Raw genomic sequence first — 16653 nt, 5'->3', positions numbered from 1 at the left:
GTCTGCTGGCCTGTGTAGCACTACAGTAGGCTGAGAGACATCAGCTGTTAAAACTTGCACTGAGCCTTTTTTCACTCCCTTTGTCACTTCCCTTTTTATTGCACTGAAGAGCAAATAGCCAATCACATTTCCCTGTCCTTTATGTCAAGAGCTGACAGACTGAACAGTTAATCGGCTAATCTTCCTCTTTTGGTCAGTTAATTTAAAAAATTGAAAACAACACAACTGCCAAATAACAGAAACTGTTTAGAATGTTCTTGAACACACACCAAAATGTTTTTAACACGCATACGCCATGTGTAAAGTCAACACATGGTTTGTCTGTATTTTGCTTGTCTTTTTGTTTTAACTTCTTATTTTACTTTGGTATCTGCTCTTGATTATGTCTCACCTGTGCCTCAACTTCCTGTCTTTGCCTTCACTAATCATTCTGTGATATGTAGCTCGGTTAGTATACACTTAGTTACTTGTGTTCTTTTTGCTCTGCTTAGATTTTCTATTTTAATTTGTATGATTCTGGATTTTGTTAACAGTCATTAAAGGTTTGTGGGGGTTTTTACTGCCTGACTTTTCGGCCTACATGTAGGTACTTTTTACAGTTTTTATACAAAGAATGGCACATCTCTTCTACTGATAAAACTGGCTTTAAACATGGTGACACTGACATTTGTATTTTTGCCTTAGAGGAAATATGAGATATAAACAATAAAAACAAACCACATTGTTGATTATTTGGTAAAGTTTCTAGGTATGAATCCTGGTTTTCTGGTATACCCCAGAAACAATGCTAATAAATAGGGGTAATTCTATATCTGGCCCTGTTCCTGGTGCTCTGTGTAATAGACTTCTGCAGGTTGGTATCTTGTCAGTTTTTATTGTCATATTTATTTATATGATTTCTAGTTCAGTTAAATTAATGTGGTGGACACAGTGTTCCCAAGTGATTGGCAACGATAGCAATTCAGCCACAAAATGTCAAGGTCACCGTTAAGTCTAATTGTTGAATGTTGCCATTGTGTTTCTTAAATTTGTACAGTCTTAGTTCAAGCAGTAGGATCAAAGCCATTCCTTTGATCCTGACCACCTCCCCAACCACTCTGTGCTGGGGGAGGTTTTATTGTAGATACATCCTATCTGAAAGATCTGTTTCTTTTGATGTAAGCTTCCTGGGTTTACGACCCTTTGGTCAGCAGGACCAACACATATACATAAAATGCTTTGTCTTAGAACCAAGGGGGCGTGGCTTTGTTCTGACGTGTTTTGTGTGAACTGTCTCTCAATAAAAGGTAGCAGGAGGAGGTCAGATCTGGGGGTCATTTTTCGTGGTGGACACAGACGAGGCCTCCCTTGCGCAAATAATCGATCGATCGACTGTCTTGTTTTCTTCATGATGAATAAGTCTCTAGAATTAGCGGGGTTTGTGGAAACACAGACCCAACAGTCACCTTAACCCACAAAAACTTCAAGAACTGACTTGTTGCATCCTGTTATAGCGCCATGCCAGGTTTTCAGAATGCCTGCAAAGGCAGTGTGCATGTGTATGCATATACATAAACAGTTTCTGTAAATTTCTTCCCCCACAATTTACTGCAAGTGGTGTTATTATACACTGTAAAAAAAAGTCAGTAAAATATACATCAAAACACCGTCAAATTCCAACGGTAATGGAGCGTAAAACCAAAAACTTCCTTTTACTGTATTAAATAGATTGAATAACCGTTAATTGTGAGACTGGATAAAACTTTGTTTTTTACTGTAATAAAATGTTGAAATTATAAATATTTTCTGTGAAAACAAATAAATATGCATACATTTTACAATTACATATTGTAATGTTGAAAATGTCTGAAAAACTTAGATTTTACGGTATTATTTGAGTAAAACTACATCTTTTGGGGTTGTGCACATTGGAATTCACAGTATAAAGCTGTAGATTTTTAAGCAAACAAAAACATTCATTTTTACAGAAGCAAGATGTTAAAAAATAGGGTCCACCGTAATAAAACAACCAGTACATACCATTAACAAAAAAAAACTAACAAAAAAAAGAAGCAAATATCAGCAGTGAAAGACAATAAAACTGATAGTATTTTTTTATTTTAAAATTCAGATACTGATATACAGATTAAAAGTTAGGCCTGCAGTATATCATTGTTAACCTTCTGATAAAAAAATCAACAGCAAAAGAAGATGTTAAAAATAAAGTTCATGGTTGTGAATAAAATTGATTTCAATAATCTTTTTTAATTATTATTTTAAAACAACTATATGTTGTTGTGTTTCACGCCATATTATCAGACCACCTTAAGTGGGTCCACCTTAAATTTTGAGTTTGTGTGATCGCTGTTGATTGGTAGCTAAACTGCTGGTAAACTGTGTGTACAGACGTTTTACGTTGGAATTGCAGAGAAAAAAAAATCTGGTAGCAACATTGTGCAGTATGAGCGAACCATTTCACCAAAAAAAGGGGAAGCAAGGCAAGACGTGGCTGCAGCGGTCTGCAGACGTGACTTCTGATCAAATTCGAACCTCCTAAAGAAACAAAGAGCGACGTTACATTGCGGGATAACGTCACCTGAAAATGACCAATAGCGCGGCGCGCTGCTGAGCTGTGTGCCAACCGCTCTTTTTTTCATGCAGGAGACTCAAGTTGGCTTCACTAACGGACACAGTTTTGAACTCGCAATTTAGCGCCATTTATTGCTGCTTGGACCACAGCATCTTCGGAATTTGTAGACATCCTGGCAGCTTACAATTAGTTCGAGGTGAGGTGAGTACATGCAACTTCAAGTTATCTCTGTTATAAAAATCCACCAGCCCAGCGTTTATAGATAATTTTAGCAGTTCGTTTTTTTATGAGTGAGGTTGTGAATTTAGTTAGCATTTGTGAGTTGAGTTAGCATTACTGTCGCGAGGGAAGCATTGCTCTGGATTAGTTTCTGTATTTGGCGTGCTTAATTCGCTAGGGAGGAATTACCAAAGTACTTGGAGTTATGTTAATGTGTAATTTCTGTGGTAAGGTAGTTCAGTCATCAAGGGGCTACGTGCTTCATTGTAAACTGCATCGGAATGAGCCACGTAGTTTCTTTCGGTGTATTGAAGCAGGCTGCAAGCAGACATACACCAGGTATGGCGCGTTTAAGGCTCATTTTTACCGAAGACACTCTGCCCCCACCCATGTCACTGGTGTGGCGGTGGTTTCTTCGTTTACATGTGCAATGGCGATGTGTGAACGTCAGTGTCAGAACTCTAAAGAGTTAATAGCTCATCTGAAGAGCCATATTGTGGAAGGACACGTGGTCACTTGTCCAGTAAGAGGATGCACAAATACCTTTAGAGTTAAATCATCTTTTACTGCTCACATGTCACGTAAACACAGAGAGTTTTCAGACAGCAGCATTGGTGATTTATATAGACAGTCTGCATGTCAATCATCATCTGTTCCAACCACATCAGATGACTTTGTACCCTTGATTTCCGAGCCTGCTGCACAGTCTATTACAGATGAAGATAATATGGAAATGCCCCCTGAATTCTGTGATCTTTTTCTGAGAAACGTTTCACTATTCTACTTAAAATTGCAGGGTCAGTTTCTACTGCCTGCTTCAACCATACAGAACATTGTGGAGGAAATGCAGAACATACATGAGTTGGGACAGACATACAGTTTGGGTAAACTTGCATCACTGTTAAAAGATGACACATCATTATCAGAGGAGGACATCAACAAAGTCTGCGAGTCTGTCAAAAGCTATGATCTTTTTTCTGCATGTCATACCGGGCCATTGAGGACAGTGCACTCCAGAGCTCAGATCTTTAAAAAAGCCTTCAACTATGTGGAACCAAAGAAAATATTTTTAGGGAGAGATGAAAACAGAAAAGATAGGTTTGCCTATTATGTGCCTTTAAGAGAGACTTTGAGATGTCTGCTAGAGTCTGATCTGTGGCAGAAATCAGAAGAGCCCTCTACTGAGCCTCCTGTTGATGTTCTGTGTGACTTAAGTGATAGTAAGCTGTTTAAATCAAATGATTTTTTTGGTCAAAACCCATCATGTCTCAAGCTAGTACTCTACCAGGATGCCTTTGAAGTCGCTAACCCTTTAGGCTCTGCAAGGACAAAACACAAGGTATTAGCTGTATATGCATCAGTGGCAAACTTGCCACTTCATGTACGCTCAGACACAGATCACATGTCTCTTGTCTTACTGTGCAGGGAGAAAGATTTTAAAGAGTTTGGTCATGCTAATGTGTTCTCTGAATTACTGGCAGACTTGAAAGAATTGGAGGACAGTGGGATTGTTGCATCAGATGAAACTAGAGTCAAAGGAACTTTGTTTTGCATTGCTGGTGATAATCTGGGTTCTCACTGTATTGGTGGCTTCACTGAAAACTTTAGTTCTTCAAAGTACTTCTGCAGGTACTGCCTGATAACGAAATCTGAATTTCAGGGTGCTGACCCAAATCTGTGTGGACCAGAACGTACCAAAGAGAACTACAACTCTGCTGTTGATTGCCTCCAGATTGACAATACACCAGACGTCGAAGGAGTGAAGTTCAGGTCAGTGTTCAATTCACTGAAATACTTCAACGTTTGTATGCCAGGCTTGCCACCATGTCTAGGTCATGATATCTTTGAGGGAGTTTTGGCTTATGATGTGGCACTGTATCTGAAATACTTCATAAAGAAAAAAGCATGGTTCACTTACTCCACTCTGAACCGACGCATCAAACAGTTTAGTTACCATGCCTCTGATGCTTCTACAAAGCCATCTGAGGTCAGTCCTCAAGCAGCTAAACTCTCAGGACAGGCTATACAGAACTGGAACTTCCTCCGATTGCTGCCTCTCATAGTTGGTGACACAGTGACAGACCCCACAGATGATGTGTGGAACTTAACTCTGCAGCTGAAAGATATTGTAGACATGGTGTGTGCTCAGAAAATTTCAGTGGCTCAGGTAGCATATCTTGATATTCTTATTCAAGAATATTTAGAGTCAAGAAAAGCTCTGTTCCCAGAATGCAACCTGAGACCAAAACACCATTTTCTACGCCATTACCCAGCACTGATTCTGAAATTTGGCCCACTGATAAGATTATGGACAATGCGCTTTGAAAGTAAGCACAGTTATTTCAAGAGGTGTGCCAGAAATCTGAAAAATTTCAAAAACCTCTGCCATACACTCTCTGAAAGACATCAGATGTTTCAAGCCTATCTTGCAGCAGGGTCATTGTGTCAGTCTGTCTTGAAGGTCAAAGATGGTTCTCCATTTTACTCAGTGCTGTACAGTAAAGCCATTCAAGAAGCAGTTCAAATGTTTGACTTTACTGAAACCAATACAGAGGTCACAGTAGAAATGATGTACAAGGGAACACAGTACAAGAAAGGACACTTCCTTGTCACAGGGGGCTCTGACTCTGTTGAGTTTGGTGAAGTAGTTCTCATTTTGATTAAGAATGACAGTGTTTATTTTCTGGTGTCGGTGCATGTGACAGAATACCATTCTCAGTATCATCTGCACTCAGTGAGAAAGGAAAAAGAAAAGATGCAGTGTGTGAACATCATTGACTTAATTGATTTCTATCCATTAACATCTTACATGAAGTATGGGTACCAAATGGTTCCATTGAAACACAGTGTGCTGTCACAATAATGGTGCTGTTAGTTTGGTATTTACGTAACACTGTATAAAAGTGTAGTATCAAGCAAGATCAGCTTCATGTTTTAAGACCAAAGGTACCAACTTGGTGTAAATTGACCTTTATTCACATTCTTTTATCAGACATCTCGGAAATGGGGGACAGCATAAGGAGTTCCATTACTAAGGTGCTGCCGGACCTGTCTGCCTCAATCCTTGAAATTGTAGTGGAGGCACTACAATCATTAGGAGTGGAGACATCTGAGGACTTGCAGTTCATCAGTGAGACTGATCTGAACTCTGTCCTGAGACCAGTTCAGGCAAGAAAACTGCTGGCTGCCTGGAAACAAACCAGTAAGTATTATGATTTCATTGCACAATAGCCATGAAGGGCTTTCTGTTTTTTCTATTATGCTTTGGCCAAGGTCCAAAAAGTACAATTAATCTATTGTTTGTGATATTGTTTTACAGCACCAAATATGGAAATTTCAAGCCAGGCCAGCATATCGTCTCCATCTTCTTGCTCCTCATTTTCTGCCTCCCCCTCACCCAGTCCAATATATTCTCTAGACTGGGTAGATAACTTTAGAATTCCAAGTGAAGATTTTCCAGAAGACTTGATCCAGTGTCTTCAGAGAGAGAAAAGACCAAAGCCTCGATTGCGGAGGGAGATGATCCGCATCATTGTGAAGGAGATGATGAAAGCCTGTGCCTCTCCAAGTAGAAGAGCCTCGACTGAAATTGCAAAAAAACTGGTTGCGTTGTATCCCAAGTCACTTCAGGATGTCATAGAGGGGGATGTGGTAGGACAGGGGTACCACTCTTTGGTAAAACAGATTCAGGCACGAATTGAAAATGTGAAGAGGTCTACTTCACCAGTGTTACAGAAGCGCAAACAGGGAGGATCAGATGACACCGATGAAGTGACACCTGAAAAGCGAGCATCTGTTCAAGACACATATGGCTGCATAAAGTGGGACATGAAGTTTTTGCCAGTCAGTGAGACACTGGAAACCCAGCAGGAGAAGAAGGAACGTACGAAGATTCTCAGTGAACAGACAAGCTTCAGTCATGAAGAAGTAAAAACTCTAATGAAATGCACCTACTACTCTCAGCGCAAAGCAATATACAGCGGAGCAGACATGCAAACCCTCAAAGAAGAGTGGCCTTTTTTGTTTCAGGCGATTGGAATGACAGTCCATTTTGAAGAACTTACTGGGGTACCGCTGAAAGAGACTTTCCTCACCAGTCTGGAAAAGAAGGGAAAACGGGTTCTGGACTTTCTGAAAACCACTTGTGCAGACAAGAGCAAGCGTGTCTTGGAGGCTGTCATAAAGCTTCGAATGCAGAGGGGACAGCTGAAGGGCTGCTCAGAAGACGTGAAAGATATGATGCTCCTCCTCCTCTCCTATTTCGATGAAAAAGAGGAGACCCTCTTCCACTATGTTGATGAAACATGTCTGGCAAAAGAAGTCCAAGTGGAAAGCCTGCCTGTGACACCATGTGTCATTGTTTGTGGTGAGTTGAAAATTAGTACAGTGTGCACAGAACCTAAGCTAATGCAAGGATACGCTATATTAAATGTCTGCACTTTCACTATTTTAAGACACATTTGAATGGTAAAGGGGGTTTTACAGTTAATTCTTTTACACTTGTATTTCATTCCAAGGATCCTCCTGCTTTGCATCGAGACTGTTCATGCTCAGCATTGACCACAAAGTTGTAAATGACCAAATAACTGACTTCATCTCTGCAATCTGTCTGATGATTGGTAGCTACTACTGCCTGAACATCCACTATCCCCTGGAACTTGGCTCCACACTTGAATTTCTTCAGAGGTAATTCTTTTACTTTTCCCTTGCCTTTCCCTTTTTCTTTTTTTTATTTTCTTCATTGTATAGTGTTTTATTATGGATTATTGTGTTTATCAAGGTGTTTCTTCAACATTAACCCAGAGAAGGGAACAAAAGTTGAAAAAACTAAGAAGAAGACACTGCATGTGAACCCAAGAGTACTCACCCTCATCGCCGATCTCTCTGATCACGAGTGGCGAGAGACCGTTTAGAGACATTTTGAACAGATCGGTACAGTCAGCTTAACTGTACCTTGACTGGGAACTACTGTGTTGTTTATGTTTTCAGTTATCCCAGCTGATATTGAGTATTGTGCTCTTACCTGATTTCTGTTATCACAGGCATGCTTTTCAGAGGTTTTGACCATATATCTTTAAACAATCCCTCTAACTAGGGATTGTTACTGAGAACTCTACTTTTGAGGTTTCAGAGATGTTCTATATTCTATACAACAGAGTTTAAACTATTTGAATTTTGTATTGCCCTAATTAGCAAACAAGTTAAGTGTTGCACTGAACTGTTAACATTGAAATTTAAACAGCACTGTCTGTTACACACATTACTTGACTTTAACTGTTATTATAGCATTTTGTAGCTGTACGTTTCTGCAAAAGTGATGTCACAAGCTTATGTGCTTGTTCAAATTCATGTTTTCCTGACAATGGTTAATATACATTTGTTAGTTGACTTTAAGTGTAGAGCTTAAGCAGTTTTGGCTTTTTTCTTTTCATAATGCCAGGACAAGCTTTAGATGCTTGTTTTGCCTTTATTTGTTTAAAGCAATATATTTGACTAGCAGCAAGTGTGTGGAGGTCAAAATATGTTCAAGACAATAAAAATGTCAGTGGAGGACATCTGAAATTTTGTTGCAGTGGTTTTCTGATGCATGTGTTTTAAGGTTTAAGGGTGGTGGCACAGCTAAGACCCAAGAGTCTCTTTCAAGGTTAGTAAAGTAAACAGATTCAACAAGATATTTTACACATTTCTTTGTTGTCTGTCTCTAAATCTAATTTTGTCTTTATTATGATTAAAAAGGTTTGTTTTGTTCCTGCCCTTTTCAGACAATGAATTTGAGCAGAAACCATAAGGATACTCAAAGGACCTGTGACTCTCAGGAAATGGTGAGATTTCAGGTCATAATCTTTTTTCTCCATTAAATTCATTTTCCTTTTTCCCTTTACAATGTTGCTGTTTTGTTTTTGTAAACAGCATCAAATGAGAGGGACAGATGGAACAGTTTCAAGACAATGGCAGGAAAAACATGCTGAAGATTGAAACAAACCTTGGCTGGAAATATTTGGTATGTGTTTTACCGTAAATCAAATTGTTGAAAAACATTCAGCTACACTGCAACACAGGGAAACTTGATTTGCACTTATTTTGTTACTTTAATTTCTTGTCTCATTATTTTTGTCAGTTATTATTGTTTATGGTGTATGCCCTTCTTGTTTTCCTTCTGAATGCAGAAGGTATCTAGCCAGTCCACAATGAAAGCTTCGTTGCACCCCATGAGTCTTCTGGCAGAAATGATGGCGCCTGTATTCTTTGGTTTCCCTAAACATCACACCCTGCCTGTTTATACGAGGCTCTTCAATTAAGTCTGCACCCAAAGATTCAATGAGAGGTAAGCAGTGGTATTATTCAAGTTTTGCTAAAGAAAGATGGACAGGAGACACTAATTTTAATCAGCCGAGCTCAGGTTCATGTCCAGGTGAGCAGTTTCATACGCTATAAAATGTAGATTGAATGATAGGTCTCATCACCATGCATTCAGCCATTAACTTCAAGTTCTATGATAAATCAATAGGAAACTTAAATACATTTTCCAACAAATTATGATTGTGATTAGGGCTGCGTTGTCTGTGTATCACTTTTACAAAAGTAGATTTAAAGGATAACTATTGCCAAAACGCAAACTGGGCTGTTTTTTTTTTTTTTGTTTTTTTTTTTTTCCCTGTATCGATTTTGATGCGCTCAAATTTATGCCCCGGCCCCCTAGTATTCCCATTCACTGGCTATTGACCACAAAACAAAATCACGGTCAATCTCAAAAACGGCTCGTTTGTCGTAATTATGCTTTTAGATATGTTTGTCTCGTTTACAGTTAAAAAAAAAAAACCAGCCCATGTTGCATTTTGACAATAGCTATCCTTTAAGAACTGTATATTTTACACTTAAGAAATCATTTATCATTAGATCTGTTTTTGGCAGCACGTTTTGTTCATTTCTGTGCATTTTGCTCAAGCACTGATCAAACTTTGTCCATTTTTTTGCTGCAGAGGGGATCCTGCCAGTCCAAAGTGAACTCCTGATGGACATTGAAGTACTCCTGCAGAGCTTGTATTTTCGACACCATGCGCATTAGAAAGTCCACTGAGTCCTTTCCTTCACCAAGGCAGGACCCAGTGACTCATTACTGTTGATAGGTCAGGGGCAGGTAATATTTTGTTTCATGTTTATTCATTCCTCCATGGATTACCAGCCATATATATGGACACATGCTGTATTCTCAAGATCTATGCTGTTTTGTAGGAATAGAGAAAATGATATGTTTAGTCTGTTTTCAAATGGTATGTCAAATTTTCTCATTGTTTATCAGTAATATTCTCTACCTTGGTTGTATATGAGCATCTTTAGATTTTTCTATATTTAGCAGTTGCAAATGTAAAATGTACGGTAAACCATTTATGTTCCTCATATTGTACTGTATTTTTAGCGGTAAAATACCGGCAGCTGTGGTTGCCAGGAATTTACCGTAAAATGTATCTGGTCAAAATAAAATGCTGTAATTTGTTATACGATTTCACTGTTTTTTACTGTCAAAGGTTTTAATAAGATTTAACATATTTCTGTTATTTTTACAGTTATTTACAATAGTAGGGTCTATCCTATTACTGTTAAATTAACAACAAATTACTGTAAATATTATTATATAACTTTTTTTTTTTACTGCAAATATCCGTAAAAAGCTATGGAAAGTTGCATTTTTTACATTAAATTGCTGTATAATTGACAAATATATTTGTTTTTTTCTATCATGATTTTGGTAAAATAATACGTTGTCTACCTTAGAAATTAGGGTTACAAAACCAGTATACCGTATTGTCTTTTACAGATTCCACATTTTTTACACGGTATATTCCTGGCAACCACAGCTGCCGGTATTTTACCGTAAATTTGACTTTTTTTTTTTTTACAGTGTAGAGTTAAGCATTATGAACCACAGCAGCTCAATCACAAAGTGGCGGAGCACGTGAACATCAAAAAGTGGGGAGCTCTGCTGTACCAACACTCGAAATGTCTTCTGGCATTATCATTAGTATAAAATCTGTGCACCAGGAGCTTAATGGCATGGGCAAAATTTTTATGGCTTTATTTAGTTTTCCCCTCTGGACAGTGAGTCTGGACAAACCAACATGTGTTCCTGTTTGCAATGCAGTTGTGCTGTGGTAAGAGCTGATGCCTTACAGCAAATCATTCTTGTCTTAAACCAAGCATGGACACAAGCATAGGACATATAAATTCAAAGTTAAGTCAGTTTATTGCAGACACATATTGCAATATGTCAAAACTAAATTCGCCACAATTCCAAGAAGAGGTTTTCCTCCAAACTGATTTCTCTTCCACACAGAAATTTCTTGATTCCATTAATCTTTCTTCACAGGATTTCCTGAGGCTGCTGGCATCAGCACCGAGGAGAGAAGGGTAAGTCCAGTCACAAAAATTGGTCACAGAACAGTTGCAACAGACCGCAACTTACCTGTGTAACAATGGGCATTGATTCAGAACTTTCTAGAACACACAAGTAGGGTTAGTACAGAGATAGGTTGAATGTGCAGGTTGTCTAATGGGTTTGTAGAGCGTTCAGGGAGGACAAATGTGCTTTTCATTTTCAAACAAATTCAAATGGGATGTCTTTTTCTAAACTCATTTTCAAAAAGTACACTTTTAGTCAAGACCACCTAAACCAAGACCAAGACAGAACAAGATAAAGTCAAGACGAGACCGAGACAAAAAAGTCTTTCAACTGCAGCCAGATGCTGCTTCGTTTATGGGTGTCAGGCATAGGGATGGGTATCGAAACCCGGTTCTTGTTGAGAACCGGTTCCCACTGTTTCAATTCCTTGGAATTGTTTGGCATTTTTGCAAACGATTCCCTTATTGATTCCAGTCGCCCCGAATGACGTCACCACGTTGCGGAGCGTCATTTACCTGGCAGGAAACACGGCGCCTAAGCGGCTCAAACGCTCAAAAGTTTGGTTATACTTTACGAGAACGGATGACAACAGGGCAACTTGCAATACTTGAAAAGTAGATATTTCATTTAAGGGAGGAAACACTACGAGTATGCAAAAGCATTTGCTCACAAAACACGCGATAACCTTAAATGAATGTCATGTTTTTAATTCCGCTCCGGACTCGTGAATCTCAACCCAGCAGCAGCGGTAACGTCTGCATGTCCTCTGCCGTTAATGCGGCAGGTAAATAATCAACTAACAGTGCATATTATGTTAGCGCGATCTGCCTTATTACAAAACCTGCCATTACTGTGCATTTAGGTGACCATGGTGAGAGAGACAGAGTCTGGCTGGCTCAGATGCTGGCAGTTCTCGCTGCAGTCTACCGGTAGCATTTCCTTTCAGGCCAAGATAGACGAATGTCACCGAGCAGTGACTAAGTTTGTGGTAAAAGGCTTGCACCCATTTGCCAGAGCAGATGCCCCCGATTTTCAGTAAGTGAATGTGTTTAATTGTAGGCAGGGACATTACTGGATATTCTTGTGTTAATTGCTACAGAATAATTTATGTTATACTTTGTTATTGCTACAGAAGAATATTTATTTTATTATTTTACATTTACAACTTTTGTTTCCTGGGGACCCTGTGACACCCCATCGAAGAGCCGTAGGCTGTGGATCTCTTAAGATCTCACTGTTGGGTTTGTAAGGCCATGTTACTCCTAAATGTCTGTCTTGTTCAAAGAGAAGATATCAAACAAAGTTCTAAGCTAATCAACCTTAGTGTTCTCCTTTTTTAAAAATAAGAATCGATAAGAGAATCGATAAAGAATCGAATCGTTAAACAGAATCGAAAATGGAATCGGAATCGTGAGAATCTTATCAATACCCATCCCTAGTCAGGCATATTTATATGTTTTTGCGATGCACTCACACAGCCCTCCTCATCGCTGTGTACTGTCTCACTCACTTACTGAGAGGACAGACGCATGCTCCACTTAACTGTCGCATCTCTCACCCTCTCTGTTTTTCACATAATGATATTATCCTATATCCTTGCATGTGATTGGCCACAATATGGAGGAATTGGAGCATAGCTGAGCCACTATGTGAGAGCTGAGCAGCAGCTGATTCACTACAAAGCACTCTCTAAGCACGGCTCTTAGAGCTTTTGCTTTTGCTCATGACACATTATCGAACGTTACGTTGTGTGACATGGATACTGTTGACTTCAAATCTCCCAACCACTATGTCGATCGGAGACAGCAAGACCGAGACAGCGAAACCAAGACAAGACCAAGACCAAAGTCCGTCGAGACCAAGATAAGACCAAGACCACGTAAAAGTGGTCTCGAGACCGGAGACATCCAACTCTACTAACCAGGAAGACAAATTCTGACTGCAAAAATTCAAATAAAGATGGGTGCGATGATTGATCTGTGGCTTCGAAATTCATTTTTCACAGTGTGATGTGGATTTTGAAATCACTGGTGTGAAGAGTGCATACTGGTATCATTTCATTTTTAGACCAGCATATAGCAGTCATCTTTCATGTGATAAGGATAACAAATGGTGCTGCATGGTAGGCTATGCAAAAGGAAATATGCTAGGTCATAAATGTAAAAAGTGCATAGTGAATACCTCTCCCTTTAAGGCTTTAAATACCTGCATACTGCCCACCTGTAGCACTGCAACAAAAAATGATGCTTTTAGTGATTGTGGCTGCTGCTGCTGAAACCCCTAGAAGATGCAGCACAGATCAGATGTTTGATCATCTGAATTGAAATAAAATTTTGGTGGAAAAATGTTTACTTTCACGCCATCATTCTTCTATGACTAGGTAATAGCATTTATAATGTAAAAAGTAAAAATACGAGATACACACAAATTTAATTCATATACATTCACAATTACAGAGAATGAGAGCCAGTTGAAGGACCAGAATGACACTAATGTCACGGTCCTGGGTCTCCTGACCCAGCGTTTTTAGTTCTTTGTGTGATGTTTGTATTATTGTACTTGTGTGAGTTATTCTATGGTTTCTAGTTTCGATCCCTTGCCCTTCATGTTGCTCTGTGTCCCCTCTGTTCTGTGTAAGTCTGTGTCTGCATATTTGAGTTCCCCTCTGTGTCTCTCGGTTCTTAGAGTCCTCTGCCTTATAGGTTATGTCTCTGTGTTTCTTAGTTGCTGTCTCCACTGTCAAGTTCGCGTCTCTGTGTGATCCTTCCTGTTTTACTTTGAAGGTCCGTTTCTTATGTGAATGTGTCCTGCTTTGCTTGTCTCGTCAGTCCTGATTTCTCCCAGCTGTGCCCTCCTTCTGTGTCTCATTCCCCTCGTTACTCCCCAGTGTATTTAAACCCTGTGTTTCTCTGAGTCAGTGTTGCGTCGTCCCTCATGCTGTGTGTGGATCTCCCTGTGTCTCGCTGTGAGTTCTTAGTTTGTGGTTTCCCAGTTTAGTTTAGTTTGTATGTTTGTTCTTCCGGCAAATAAAGCTGTGTTTTGAGTTCATTCCCTCGAGTCTGTGAGTCCTGTATTTTGGGTCCAACTCCCACCTGCCGCACAGCGATTCATGACAACTAAATTTTGTCCACCTAACTCAAATACCTCAGAAAAGTCAAAACCATTCTTCCAGCTCATTGACTGAGGATAAAGTGTATCGTAAAATCAATGTCAATTCATACAGTTGTTTTACTGAGTGTTTCTATAACAATTAACAGCTGACATGACAGACAATCTTTAAAGAGCTTTAAAAAGCTGTCTCACAGGTCTCCTAAACTGCAATAAAGAAAGAAAATAAATAATGCAAATAGAACGTCTCAACAATTAAAGTTGAACAGTTAAACCGGTTGGTTTTCCACATAATAAGATGATTTTGATAATCAGCTGTGCTGAGATCAGACAGATCTCAGCACAGCTGCTATTTTTACTTCACTGCTTATTTGTCCCCTTTAAATGTGCGCTGTGAGCAGAGACCAAACAGTGACTTCTGCTTCACACTACTGCAGATTCCTGTGACATCATGTAGCATCTGAAGGAGATGCTTCAGAAAGAAATAACGTTACCATTTATTACATAAAGTAATGTGAAAAGGAAAGTTTTTAACAGCCTCTTTCTACACTTTCTGGAAGTCTTCACCTCTTGCCACTCCATCCTGGCTGAAGAACTATAAATTTCTTAGTCATCTAACTATTTACTAACAGGTGACAATGACGAGTGGTAGATGAATTTTATAGAACTATTGCTTTAGCAAAAGAATCAGTAACATATCACCTCACTACACATAAAACTATATTATGGGCAAATTTGACATAAAGTATAAAAATAAAGTATTTAAAGAAACGTGTTTCTCATCTGTGCTGGATCATTATTACTGCTCCAGATGATTGAGACTGTGCTCATTTTATATTACTTTTAGTTTAATCTGCAGTAATTAATCATATTCTATAAAATCATATGTTTATAATAGCTGTCCTGTGACGACTATGGCAGCTTTTAATCAGAGACACACTGTGTTTTAAATATATTTATGAATAAAAAAATTACAATTAAATTAACAGACTTGAGTACTGTGCAACATGGTTATCTGTATACATCTACAGGGAGATTAAAAATGAATGAAAAGTGAAGCTGGTGTCTTATTAAAATAGCTGGTTTCATTTTCCACATTTAGTTAACCACATTTTTCTCACAGATGCTAATCTGAAAGTCACGGTGGAGTTGTTTCGTTAAACTGGACAAGGCTGGAGTTCCCCTCTCCAGCATTAACGCTTTCATTTCTAACATGCTAAACAAGGACATTGGTCCAGAGGTCTTGTGGTTTGTTCAGATGCAACTTGCAAGTTGTGCAGCCATGTTCTTGTTCTTCTTCTTTTTTTAGAGAGAGAAGGGGCTTTCTCCTTGGAACACTTCCAAACAAGCCACGGTTGTTTGTTCATTTTATAATTATACCTTCATAAACCTAAACAGCTAACTGAGGCCTGAGTCTGAAGCTCTTTATTTCATTTTCTCCAAGCACTGCATGGTCTGACCATGAGTTAAATTTGCTGGGCCGTCCACTCCTGGTAAGATTGCGGCACTGTGTTAACACACACCTGAACGTCCTAAACAGCAAACTGCTGAAATGTCTGCTTTTATAGAGGTGCTCAAACTTGCTGATGGTCATTTAATTAAGTGTATTTGATTAGCAGCACCTGACTGCCATTTATCCTCCTAATTCCTAATGAACCAGCAAGGGTCGACTTTCCCTGTGAAACAGTCCTGTTTTCATGGTCCTGGATCATTTGACCAAGCACTTTGAGTTTGAAAATATTTTGATGGTTTATGATTTATGTTTAAGTTCATTTAGTTATCTTAAGCTCATTCTGTTTTCCCTAGGTTGCCCTGTTACAGTCCATTGTTTATTAGATTCATGTGTTTCTGTAATGTTTTTGTCTCCCGTCTCCTCCTCTTGTTTACCCCTTGTGACCCATTTCTTCTGTCATGTGTCCCACCCCAGCCATCATGTTCTGTTTTTGCTTAGTTATGTCCATGTCTCATCTCCAGTCCCCTTTTCCCTCTGTTAAGTCCGCATCTTAGTCTGTCATGTATTTCATGTCCGCGTGTTCTATGTCATGAGGCTCACGTTGCCATGTCTGCGTCCCATTATGTTTCGTCTTTTGTTTTTGAAGAGGTCTGGTGTCCAATGGTCATTGTGTTTAGTTTCACTTCCCCTGTGGTATCATTATGTTCATCCCAGTCAGCTGTGTTCCCCGTGCGTTTCCTTTTCCCTCGTCACCTTTGTGTGTAGTTATGTGATCTGCTATCATGCATTCATGGTCAGGTAGTCTGTTGTTTCACGCCATGTTTCCAGGTTTCATGTATTCATGTCCATGTCAGGGTTTTCATTTTAGTTCTATTTTAGCTACTGAGTTATGGTTGATGTTTGCAT

The sequence above is a fragment of the Diplotaxodon limnothrissa genome, linkage group LG13 (genome assembly GCF_057381915.1).
Source record: "Diplotaxodon limnothrissa isolate DT_005_m linkage group LG13, D_limnothrissa_male_GT1.1, whole genome shotgun sequence".
NCBI classification, from domain to species: Eukaryota; Metazoa; Chordata; class Actinopteri; order Cichliformes; family Cichlidae; genus Diplotaxodon; species Diplotaxodon limnothrissa.
This window is presented reverse-complemented; position numbering follows the sequence as displayed.